Consider the following 12,322-nt stretch of genomic DNA (forward strand, 5'->3'; position numbering starts at 1 on the left):
TCCTCCAAGTTCTGCCATGGATTTGCTGTGCACCTATGGGCAAGTCACTACTACAGTTGAGTTAATTTGAAAAACAGAACAGTGTTCCATGAATATCTATTCCAATGTTTAATTAATCTTACAAAGAGTAGCAGATAGGTTACCATTTGCTTTCTGCAAAATATTTGAATTTTGCTGGTGAAAATGTTGGCAAAAAGAAGATTCACATTCAAACTGAACAATCAAAAAGTGTTAAACTTTTACACTTGAAGTCTTAGGCCTGGTCTACACTAGGCGTTTATGTCGAATTTAGCGCCGTTACATCGAATTAACCCTGCACCCGTCCACACCACAAAGCTATTTAGTTCGACATAGAGGTCTCTTAAATTCGACTTCTGTACTCCTCCCCAACGAGGGGAGTAGCGCTAAATTCGACATGGCCATGTCGAATTAGGCTAGGTGTGGATGGAAATCGACGCTAATAGCTCCGGGAGCTATCCCACAGTGCACCACTCTGTTGACGCTCTGGACAGCAGTCCGAGCTCGGATGCTCTGACCAGCCACACAGGAAAAGCCCCGGGAAAATTTGAATTCCTTTTCCTGTCTGGGCAGTTTGAATCTCATTTCCTGTTTGGACATCGTGGCGAGCTCAGCAGCACTGGCAACGATGCAGAGCTCTCCAGCAGAGATGGCCGTGCAATCTCAGAATAGAAAGAGGGCCCCAGCATGGACTGATCGGGAAGTCTTGGATCTGATCGCTGTGTGGGGCGATGAGTCCGTGCTTTCCGAGCTGCGCTCCAAAAGACGGAATGCAAAGATCTACGAGAAGATCTCTAAAGCCATGGCAGAGAGAGGATACAGCCGGGATGCAACGCAGTGCCGCGTGAAAATCAAGGAGCTGAGACAAGGCTACCAGAAGACCAAAGAGGCAAACGGACGCTCCGGATCCCAGCCCCAGACATCCCCTTTCTACGAGGCACTGCATTCCATCCTAGGTGCGGCCGCCACCACTACCCCACCACTGACAGTGGACTCTGAGGATGGGATATTGTCAACGGCCGGTTCCTCGGACATGTTAGCGGACGGGGAAGATGAGGAAGGAGATGAGGAGGACGAGGCAGTCGACAGCGCTTACAACGCTGATTTCCCCGACAGCCAGGATCTCTTCATCACCCTTACAGAGATCCCCTACCAACCGTCCCCAGCCGTTAACCCGGACACAGAATCAGGGGAAGGATCAGCCAGTAAGTGTTTTAAATATCTAAACATTTATTTTTAACAGAACAGGAATATTAACAATAACAACAATGGGTTTCTCATGATTAGTTTGCCCTAGGCGCTTAACGTTTCAGTCCTGGGCAGTGCAACTATTGAAAAAAAATCTAACAATGTCCGGTTTAGCATGATTGTTCTGCCCAAGCCGCTCTACTGTTTAGTCCCTGCCAGTGCAGCTACAGTAAAATGCGGTCTATATGTCCGGGGATAGAGCTGAAATCCTCAATGGACATCTCCACGAAGCTCTCCTGGAGGTAATTGGAAAGCCTTTGCATCAGGTTCCTGGGGAGAGCGGCCTTATTGGGTCCTCCGTAATAGCAGACATTTCCGCGCCAGGAGACAAGCAAGTACTCCGGGATCATTGCCCTGCAGAGCATGGCGGCATACGGCCCTGGTCTTTGCAGGCTTTCCCGAAGCATTCTTTCTTTTTCCGTGTCTGAGATCCTCATCAGGGTGATGTCGCTCATGGTGACCTGCTTTGAATTAGGTAGGGGAATGTTAGTATTGGGACTGCTTGCCCGTTCCTTTACAGAACTGTAACCGGCGGTTTACAGCCACGCGGTGGAGGCGGGAGAGGGGCAGCATACAGGGATCTTTCCCTGGGACAGCCGCGAGGGGGTGGGACAGGGGCAGAGTTCATGCTTGCCGGATTGCTGGCAGCAGGGACTGGCATTGCTTTCAATGTGAAAGGAGGCCAGTGCAACTATTAAAGTTTTAAGCAGCCACAAGTCTATGGCTTACCATGTCGGCCTGCTACACAAATTCCGGTGTCCTGCCCCGCTTCTCTGATCTGCACTGCAAGACCCCAGGCACTGAATGCGAAGGCCGAAAATTCGACCTTGTCCTGGGTGCGCATGTGATAGGTGCTGTGCATGGTCTTGTTCACAGAGAAAGACTATGTTCTTTGTTCACAACTAAATTTATCTTTCTGAGGAATTCACTCCCTTTTTCCCATTCCCACAGCTGTGACTGTCTCCCAACGTAGCCTGGCATCACACTCCCAGAGGCTAGCGCAGATTAGGCGTAGGAAGAAGAGGACACGGGAGGACATGTTCTCGGAACTTATGGGCTGCTCCCGAGCCCAGGCAGCACAGCAGACCCAGTGGAGGGAGAACTTGTCCCAAATGCACTGTTCACACTTGGAACGGGAGGAGAGGTGGCGGCAGGAAGACCAGCAGGCGACTCAAACGCTGCTTGGACTAATGAGGGAGCAAACGGACACGCTCCGGCGCCTTGTGGATGTTCTGCAGGACCGGAGGCAGGACAGAGCCCTGCTGCAGTCTATCTGTAACCGCCCTCCCCCGCCACCAAGTCCCATACCCCCCTCACCCAAAGTCCAAAGAAGGAGGGGCGGCAGAGTCCGTGAAAACTCTCACTCCACCCCTGCAGATTGCTCTACTACTAGAAGGCTCTCATTCCCCAAAATTTGACAAGTCCTTTCCTTCCCGCCTCACCCAAGCCCCCGTCCAGGTTTCACCCCCCAGTTTCATGTGTAGTTGCTAATAAAAAATACGTTTCTGTTAATTACTGTTTCCATCATGTTCTTTAGAGGAGAGTCTGTCTGAAGGGGGGTAAGGGGGTTGGTAATTGGACAGGACAGTCACCTTTACCAGGGTACAGAGGCGGGGGCAGGTTCAGCAGCAGGGCACACACACATTGCAGTCACTAGTTACCCTGGTCAGTCTGGGAGGTGGTTTTAGTGTTCTGTGGGGGGTGGGGGGTGCTCTGTGACTTTGTGGCGGGGGAGGGCAGTTACAGATCTTATGCAGCGGTCCTTATCCTGGATCACAGAGCCACGCAGCAGGGGATCTGTAACCGTCCTCCCCCTGCCACAAAGTCACATAGCCCCCCCACACACAGAGTCCCGAACAGGAGGGGTGGCAGGGTCCGTTGAATCCACCAGTCCACCACTGCGGAGCCTGTCATTCCTGGAGTCTGGAAGCGTCATTTGCATCACTACACTACACCCGCTCCCCACCACAGTCTGCGTCCCAGGTTCAACACTTTCCCACGAAAACAGTAATAAAGAAAACGGTGTTCATTAACAAAATTCAAGTAATTTTATTTTTAAACGTGTGTTGGAGGGGGGGAACGGGGTATGTAACTGGAGAGGATACTGAACATTTAGTGGGTAAAGAAACGGGGGTAGGTTCAGCTTCTCTGTACACAAACTGAAAAGTCACTGGTTACCCTGCTCACTCAGGAACCTAGCTTTCAAAGCCTCCCGGATGCACAGCGCGTCCCGCTGGGCTTTTCTAATCGCCCGGCTGTCTGGCTGGGCGTAATCAGAAGCCAGGCTACTTGCCTCAACCTCCCACCCCGCCATAAAGGTCTCCCCCTTGCTCTCACAGAGATTGTGGAGCACACAGCAAGCTGCAATAACAATGGGGATATTGGTTTCGCTGAGATCACAGCGAGTCAGTAAGCTTCTCCATCTCCCCTTGAGACGGCCGAAAGCACACTCCACCACCATTCTGCACTTGCTCAGCCGGTAGTTGAAGAGTTGGGGAGGAGGGATAGCTCAGTGGTTTGAGCATTGGCCTGCTAAACCCAGGGTTGTGAGTTCAATCCTTGAGGGGGCCACTTAGGGATCTGGGGCAAAATCAGTACTTGGTCCTGCTAGTGAAGGCAGGGGGCTGGACTCGATGACCTTTCAAGGTCCCTTCCAGTTCTAGGAGATGGGATATCTCCATTTATTTATTTATTTAGTTCTTTTTCAGTGTCCAGGGCGCCAATATAGGGCTTCATGAGCCAGGGCATTAGCGGGTAGGCTGGGTCCCCGAGGATGACTATAGGCATCTCCACATCCCCAAGAGTTATTTTGTGGTCCGGGAAGTAAATACCTTCCTGCAGCCGTCTAAACAGACCTGAGTTCCTGAAAACACGAGCGTCATTAACCTTGCCCGGCCATCCGACGTTGATGTTTGTAAAACGTCCCCTATGGTCCACCAGTGCTTGCAGCACCATTGAAAAGTAGCCCTTTCGGTTGATGTACTGGCTGGCCTGGTGGTCCGGTCCCAGGATAGGGATGTGAGTTCCATCTATAGCCCCACCGCAGTTTGGGAATCCCATCGCGGCGAAGCCATCTATGATGGCCTGCGCGTTTCCCAGGGTCACTACCTTTGAGAGCAGTACCTCAACGATTGCGTTGGCTACTTGCATCACAACAACCCCCACGGTAGATTTGCCCACGCCAAAGTGGTTCACGACTGACCGGTAGCTGTCTGGCGTTGCAAGCTTCCAGAGGACTATGGCCACTCGCTTCTGGACAGTCAGGGCTGCTCGCATCCGGGTGTCATTGCGCTTCAGGGCAGGGGACAGCAACTCACAAAGTTCAAGGAAAGTCCCCTTCCGCATGCGAAAGTTTCGCAGCCACTGGGATTCATCCCAGACCTGCAGCACTATGCGGTCCCACCAGTCCGTGCTTGTTTCCCGGGCCCAGAATCGCCATTCCACAACATCCACATGACCCATTGCCACCGTGATGTCCTCGGCGCTGGGTCCCGTGCTTTCTGACAGGTCTGTGCTACTCTCAGACTTCAGGCCCTCACCGCAGTGCCGTAGCCTCCTCGCCTGATTTATCTGCATCTGTCTCTGGGAAAGGTGGATGATAAGCTGCGAGGCGTTGACAACGGCCACAACTGCAGCGATGGTCGCAGCGGGCTCCATGCTCGCAGTGCTGTGGCGTCCGCGCTGTCACTGACCAGAAAAGTGCGCGAACTGATTTCCCGCCGGCGCTTTCAGGGAGGGAGGGCGGGAGTGACGGTTGGATGACGACAGTTACCCAAAACCACCCTCGACACATTTTTTTCCCCAAAAGGCATTGGGGGCTCGACCCAGAATTCCAATGGGCAGCGGGGACTGCGGGAACTGTGGGATAGCTGCCCACAGTGCACCGCTTCCAATGTCGACGCTTGCCCCGTTAGTGTGGACTCACAAAGTCGAATTACTGTCCTTAGTGTGGACACACACGTTCGACTTTGCAATATCGATTCCACAGATTCGATTTAAGTAAAATCGAACTAATCTCATAGTTAGTTAATTAACCTTTAATTAACTGCAATTAAAACTCCAGGACTGGTCCATCCAACTGACTCGGGCTCAGGCTAAGGGGCTGTTTAATTGTGGTGTAGATGTTTGGACTTGGCCTAGAGCCTGGGCTGTAGGACCCTATGAGTTGGGAGGGTCCCAGAGCTTGGGCTGCAGCCCGAGTCCAAATGTCTACACTGTGAACTAAACAGCCCCTTAGCCTGAGACCCGTGAGCTCAAGTCAGCTGGCATGGACCAACCACAGGTGTCTAACTGCAAAGTAGACATACCCTTAGTGTGCTCTTCTAGTCAGGGGACTGGACAATACCATGCCACTTATCTGTCCAATTAGATCTAATTTTGAATAGTCATAATCAATCCCTGGAACAGACACTGTGAAGAGAGGTTTGTCAAAGCAATATGAGGAAAAAATGATCTGCTCGCAGATATCCAGCAACTATTTAGAGAAAAATAAACTAAGTTTACTGAGTATGCAACTACATTTTGTTAATTTCTCTCTTGGCTTTAGTCACTAGATCAGTGCCACATTTTGCCCCTGCATTAAGTGAAGATGCTAATATACACTAGTAAAGTTTACACCTTCTGGAAAGTGCATTGAGATCTTAAAATGCAAGGCACTATAAAACACCTTGTATTTATGAAAATGGCAAGTATTTATTAGTTACAGTGTAAGCTCTTCAGGGAAGGACCACCTTCTACTGGGTTTTTACAGTACCTGGAGCAACAGGGCCTTGATTGTGATTGAGATTTCTAAACACACCTGTAATAGAACTACTGCTAATTATGCCAACAATACAATACACTTGCAATGTCTTGCCAATAGTAACAGAGCGCTGTGGAGAATGTTGTGTACCTCTCCATGAAGTGGAAGTGGTGTCTCCCCAACCGTAGGGTTGTGATATGCCATGGGGGCTGTGGTACACAAACAAGTGGAACACACACAAGTGGAATACTCCTTCCACTTCATTGACAGGGTATTGTACGCGCTACAAAATGTTTCAACATCCTTACATTTTATCTAGGCCGTCTCCAGCCTGCTGTAGGCTCTCATGCTCTAAGACAGCTAGAGTCAGAGAACATTTTAAGTTTCTATTAGTCACTGGCTGTGAATTATGCATGGATTACTTACTAAATTGAGTATATAATCCATACTCAATCTGTTGAAGAAACTACTCAGATGAGTAATCCATTCACTGCTTTATGGACCCAAAGCCACTTCCCTGAGATGGTCACAAATCCATGTGTTTCCTCATAGCACTACATTTTGTATCTGGATCTCTGAGTTAGCTGAAAGATGTACAAAAGCACATGTTGTCAGGGAACTCTCTAACTCCAGATCTGACGAGGCTCCTGGGTGTTATTGAGTCCAGAAAGTGTATGGAATATGCTGTACTCACACAATTCACTTCTGACTGAAAATACCAGATGTGAATAATTGGTATGGGTGGGGGAGGGACAGAAAATGGGCAGGGCCGCCCAGAGGATTCAGGGGGCCTGGGGCAAAGCAATTTCGGGGGCCCCTTCCATAAAAAAAAAGTTGCAATACTATAGAATACTATATTCTCGTGGGGGCCCCTGCGGGGCCCGGGGCCTGGGGCAAATTGCCCCACTTGCCCCCCCCCCCCCCGGCAGCCCTGAAAATGGGGTGGAGAGGAGTCTAAAGCCTCCTATCTTGAGCAAACAAAATCCACTTTGTTGTGGAGCGAGGATCAACCCCCTGAATACTTTTTAAACTGCAGACACCATCTCAGCAGGATAGAGATAGACAAAATAGGAAGTAAATAGGGGGAAAAGACACATTTCAGCAGAAACAAGGTCAAGGGAAGGACCAACAGTAGCAAGGGCCATAATTAGACCAGAAAGATGCAGGGGGACAAAGGAAGATGGTCCAGCATGATAGCTCTGTTCCTAAAGCAATGGTGGTAAGGACAAAACTGGTGGAGTTGGAGATAAAACAAATAATTTTATTTACCAACCCTGCCCCACCCCCCAAAAAATATCAAAGACCCTCTATAAATCAATCCTGGGTACAGAAGAAATAAGTCTGTTTATCTTGTGCATTGAAAGGTTTAATATAGATAAAATTGAAGTGTGTTAATACAGCAGATCACCTAAATTAGTACATTTTCTGGGTTCCAAACCATTTTTCATAAGATAATGAAAGCCTCTGGAATACCCATCCTGTTAAGGGAAAAGCTTGGCTACTGCCTGGTTATTTAATAGGTCTCAGGCTTGATTCATTCCAACCAGAAGGATAAAGTTTGCCTAGACTAGGGGTCTCAGCAGTGCATGGTGCCCACAAGTCCTGCTCTGATAGGGAGGCCCAGAACTAACTGATATAGTCCCAAAATGGATGGTGCTAGTAGGGGGTGTGGCCAACACCTCACAGGTTATGCGCCAGTTCAGCGATCCTGCCAGACAACCTCTGTCAGTGGGACTCCTTTGGAGGCTCAATGACAGGTTAAAGCTGCATTCCCCTAAGGGAAACAGTTCCCCCTAGTGCATCGAGTAGAAATTGCACCTCCAGGTCCCACATGCCAGTGGGGGTGAATCAAGGGCTCAGTTGGAAGAGGATTTCCAACTTAGCACAAAGTATACTGGAACCAAGTCTTAACTGGTTGCTGTGTCAGCAAATATGCCAAGTTTGCACAGGCTAGAAATGAATAATTTATGCCACCTCATGTGAGCTGCAGCTAATCAAATCCCCTGGGCTTATCCACAGTGTCACCCTAGAAACCACAAGTCACTGTTCTTGATCTATTTTAGTGAAGCACTTTTTCTCCCTCTTCACTGCTGTCTTTGTATTTCCGGGATTTCAAGCTGGTGATAAGCTGCCTGTAACCTTGTATCCAATTTGCAGTTCATTAGAAGTTCAGTAGAAGGAGGGTGGCCCTTGTGTACTGGGTGAGCTGTTGAGCAGACGTGTGTGGTTCGAGTTCCATCTCTGCCAGACTGTTTGGAGTATTCTAAGCTTCGTTAGTCAGTTCGCTTTTAATGTTGCTATTCTTCTGGCCAACTCTGGTCTCAGCGGCGAAGAACACACTGAAATGCCAAAAACAAAGGTCTTGTGTGTACACACACACACACACTCTCTCTCTCACTCACTCTAAATTAAATTTGATTTAGATGGAAGGTGGTGAGGTGACCAAAAGAGGTAAAACGGACAGTGGAAATATAAGCTTACTCTTCCTTGCCCTACCAATGTACTTCACCCCTGACTTGGAGGGACCAGCCCAAGAGATCAGAGAGGAATTCAGCTTCCATGACTATTCAGTCTTTGTCTGCTCTGCTGAGTTTGCCAGCATATCTATCTAGTTGTGAGGGTAGTTTTAGTGAGGAGACTCATGTCCATTGGGAACGGGACTGAGACTCTGCCAGCTCATTTCACATAGGTCAGCATACAGCTCTCAAACGGTGGTGGGTTTTAGACTGCAGTCTCACCTGGAATGCAAATTTCCTTAACAGCCATCAGGCTTCCAAACCCAGGAACCATGCCTCATCTTCTCAAGGCGCAATGGTCCAGTCAGCTAGCAAGGAATCTGCCCTCAAAAAAAGTGAGGACTGCCTTGAACTGGAGCCCAGATTCAATCTACGAGAGTTGGACAGCATTTAAAAAATACTAGATATAGAAAAAACTTTAAGAGATCTAAAGTGAAGGGGCCAGATCTTCCCTGCCATGGACAGACTTGTGAGGAAAGGGCAGGTCAAGAAGCATGAAAGTGCAGGGGTTCATCCTGCAGCTTCCTGTGAACTATCCCCTCATGGGGATAAAAACTGGGGAGCTCAGAGTTTGGAGGGAGACAAGCCTCCTAACCACACACAACCTGGAGATCACTGGGTCAGGAACACCCACTCTTTCTGCAGTCCACAGGGGCAGGAGCCATTGCAGGGTGACCAAAGGACACATCTCCTGGGGACCACAGAAGATGGTCTGGTGCAGGATCTGGAAGGTGCACACAGGAGATCTTTGGAGGCCAAGGTAGTGAGGGAAGGGTTTTCCACTCTTCCCTCATTTTCTGTGCTTTTCCTTTCTCCTTCGCTTGTTCTTCAAACGCCTCCCCCTTCCCTCTCCTCTCTTGCAGAATTTCATTCCCTCTCATCACTTTCACCCTTTTTCCTTGTCTTCCCCATCTCTCATTATGCCTGTTTCCCTCCCAACTCCTGCTGCAAGCTGGTGCTCACCTGTGGTGAAGGGGAGGCAGAGACACCAGCCTCTTCTGCACAGAGCCACAGTGGAGGGACTCCAGGGAGAGAGGTAGCAGCGGAGGCAGCTTTCCACACTTCATGTGCAGGCAATTGAGCAATGGAAAAGAGCTTTCCTAGTCTGGGTTTAATGCCTTGAGATAAGCCACTGAACATTTGTTTCAAGAGGTGCTGTCAGGTTAAATGCGCATTAACCCCTCCCACTCCTTCATTAGCTAAGGTGGTGTTAAAGACTGGAAGCATTTTTTTTTTTAACTTTGATTTTCTTGACACCATTTATGCAGTTCAGTTACTTATTGCTTTTCCCTTGATTTGGATAATGCAAACAGACTGGTCACCTTCACTTTCTGTGTTTCTCCTATACTTGCAGCATTTTGCCGAGTCTGGGTTCCAACCCTATTTCAATCCAGACACACCATTGTCTACAGCCAAGCTCTAAGATACAACTGCATTTGCTCTAATCCCTCAGACAGAGACAAGCACCTACAAGATCTCTATCAAGCACAAGTACTCCTGTACTGTTTATATGAAGATTTAAGAATAAAAATGCCATTTTATAAAAGTGTCTAATAGAGGATAAAAACAAAACAAAACAGATGTTTTAAGACAAACCCTAAATTTTGGGCCCAACCACCTGAAACTGTCCTAGTCTGTTCCACCTGGGCAATTATAACACACCCATCCCCATAGTATCTGACCACTATAATCTCCCTTGTTCCCTCTTAAGAATTTATTTTGTTCAGCTCCCATGTGTCAAGCAGTGTATGTTCTCTCCCTTCTTTCCCAGGTCTGGTTCAGGAGCTCTTTAGCCGGATACTTACACGATTGTTTCTGCCGCATATTCCAAGCCTGGTCCCATGAGAGGGCGCCTTCTGGGTGGTTTGTGTTAACCGCTCTGCTCTTGATGCACGTCTGAAGTTTTATGTTGACATGGTGTTTATATTCCAGGTTTGTGTAAAGATAAAATGCTGGGAAGTTTCTTCTTCCTACATTCAAATCTTAATAAAATATGAAATTATAATGTTCATCAGGAGTGTAACCGTTTTCTCTCCTATTCTGCTCTGTGGGTTCATGTAAGAGCTGGACCAAGCAGCAAGTCTGCTCAGCTAGCAAAATTAAGTGAGGCTCTTCCATGCTGTTAAAAGACCATTAAATCCCCCCCACACACACCCCGGGGCAGCTTTCTCCTCTAATCTGCTGGATGTGGGTAATGAAGTCTTTAAGTACTATATGTAAACCCATATGTCCTGACAGAGTGGTTAAAGTTACTGCAGAGCTGTCTACAGAGTTACTGGAGAACTGTGTTGTCTGTAATCAGCTCTATCTGTGGATGGTTCCATGTGTGGCCAAATGGATTCCATATGCAAGATTATCTGTTTGGCAGAAGGACCTGTCATTAGGGCTGCTTCACTTACTACGAAATCAGCTTGTTCTTCTAGAGTAAATAAATTGCCACTCATGTTAATATTGCCACAGTGCTGTCAGCATGAAGATTCATTGGTTCTCGTGTTGTCCGTACCCAGTAGTACTGTATATATGTTCAGTTTTGGACTGAATACAGTTGAAGTTACTCTTATTCTCCCCAGTCCTTCAATTCTGAGCCTTTGCACAGAGGCTATTGTAATGTCCTGGCACATTTAAGCAGCACAGCTTTGAGTGCTGAAAGCAAACTAAAATAAAGATATGCCCTCTCTGTGTGTGGGCAGTTTCTATAGTTTTATCCCTTTCAGAGGCTCTATGACCCTATCTATAAAGCTATTGTCACTGAATCTAACAGATAAGAAGTACTAGAGATTAAAAAGACTCAGACTGTTCAATTTACACAAGAGACAACTAAGGGAGGATATCACAGAGGTCTATAAAATCATGAATGGTGTGGCGAAAGTGCATAAGGAAGTGTTATTTACCCCTTCACATAATGCACAAACCAGAGGTCACCAAATGAAATTAATAGGCAGCACGTTTAAAACAAAGCTAAAGGAAGTACTTCTTCACACAACACATAGTCAACCTGTGGAACTCTTTGCCAGGGGATGTTGTAAGGCCAAAAGTATAACTGAGTTCAAACAAGAATTAGATACATTCGTGGGAAGGTCAATCAATGGCTATCAGCCAAGATGGTCGGGGTGCAACCCCATGCTCTGGATGTCCCTAAACCTCTGACTGCAAGAAGCTGGACTGGACAACAGTGGATGGATCAGACAATAATTGTCCTTTGCTGTTCATTCCCTCTGAAGCAGCTGGCATCAGTCACTGTCAGACGACAGGATATTGGGCTAGATGGACCATTGATCTGATCAAGTATGGCCATTCTTATGTGCTTAAGTAGGGAGAACCTACAAAATCTAAGGAGTTCATTCTCAGAAACTCAAAACTCTCATGGACTTCAGTGGGAGTTTTAGGTTTGCAAGGAACACAGGAGTGACCCTCTGTTGTTTTGTGTCCTGTACTGGGGATGCAAATTTATCTAGAACACGGGTTCTCAAACTTCATTGCATTGTGACCCCCTTCTAACAATGAAAATTACTACACAACCCCACAAGTGGGGGCCAAAGTCCGAGCCCCACTGCCCTGTGCAAGAGCGGAGGCGAGGGGGAAAAGCTGAAGCCCAAAGACTTCAGTCCCAGCTGGGGGGCTTCGGCTTCAGCCCCAGGTGAGGGGGCTTGGGGTTCAGCTTCAGCCCCGAGCCCCAGCAAGTCTAATGCCAGCCCTGGCAACCCCATTAAAACGGGGTCGTGACCCACTTTGGGGTCCTGACCCACAGTGTGAGAACCGCTGACCTAGAACACCACATAAGCCATAATTTTTGTGAAAC

This window comes from Emys orbicularis, chromosome 2 (assembly GCF_028017835.1).
Source record: "Emys orbicularis isolate rEmyOrb1 chromosome 2, rEmyOrb1.hap1, whole genome shotgun sequence".
Taxonomy (NCBI): Eukaryota; Metazoa; Chordata; order Testudines; family Emydidae; genus Emys; species Emys orbicularis.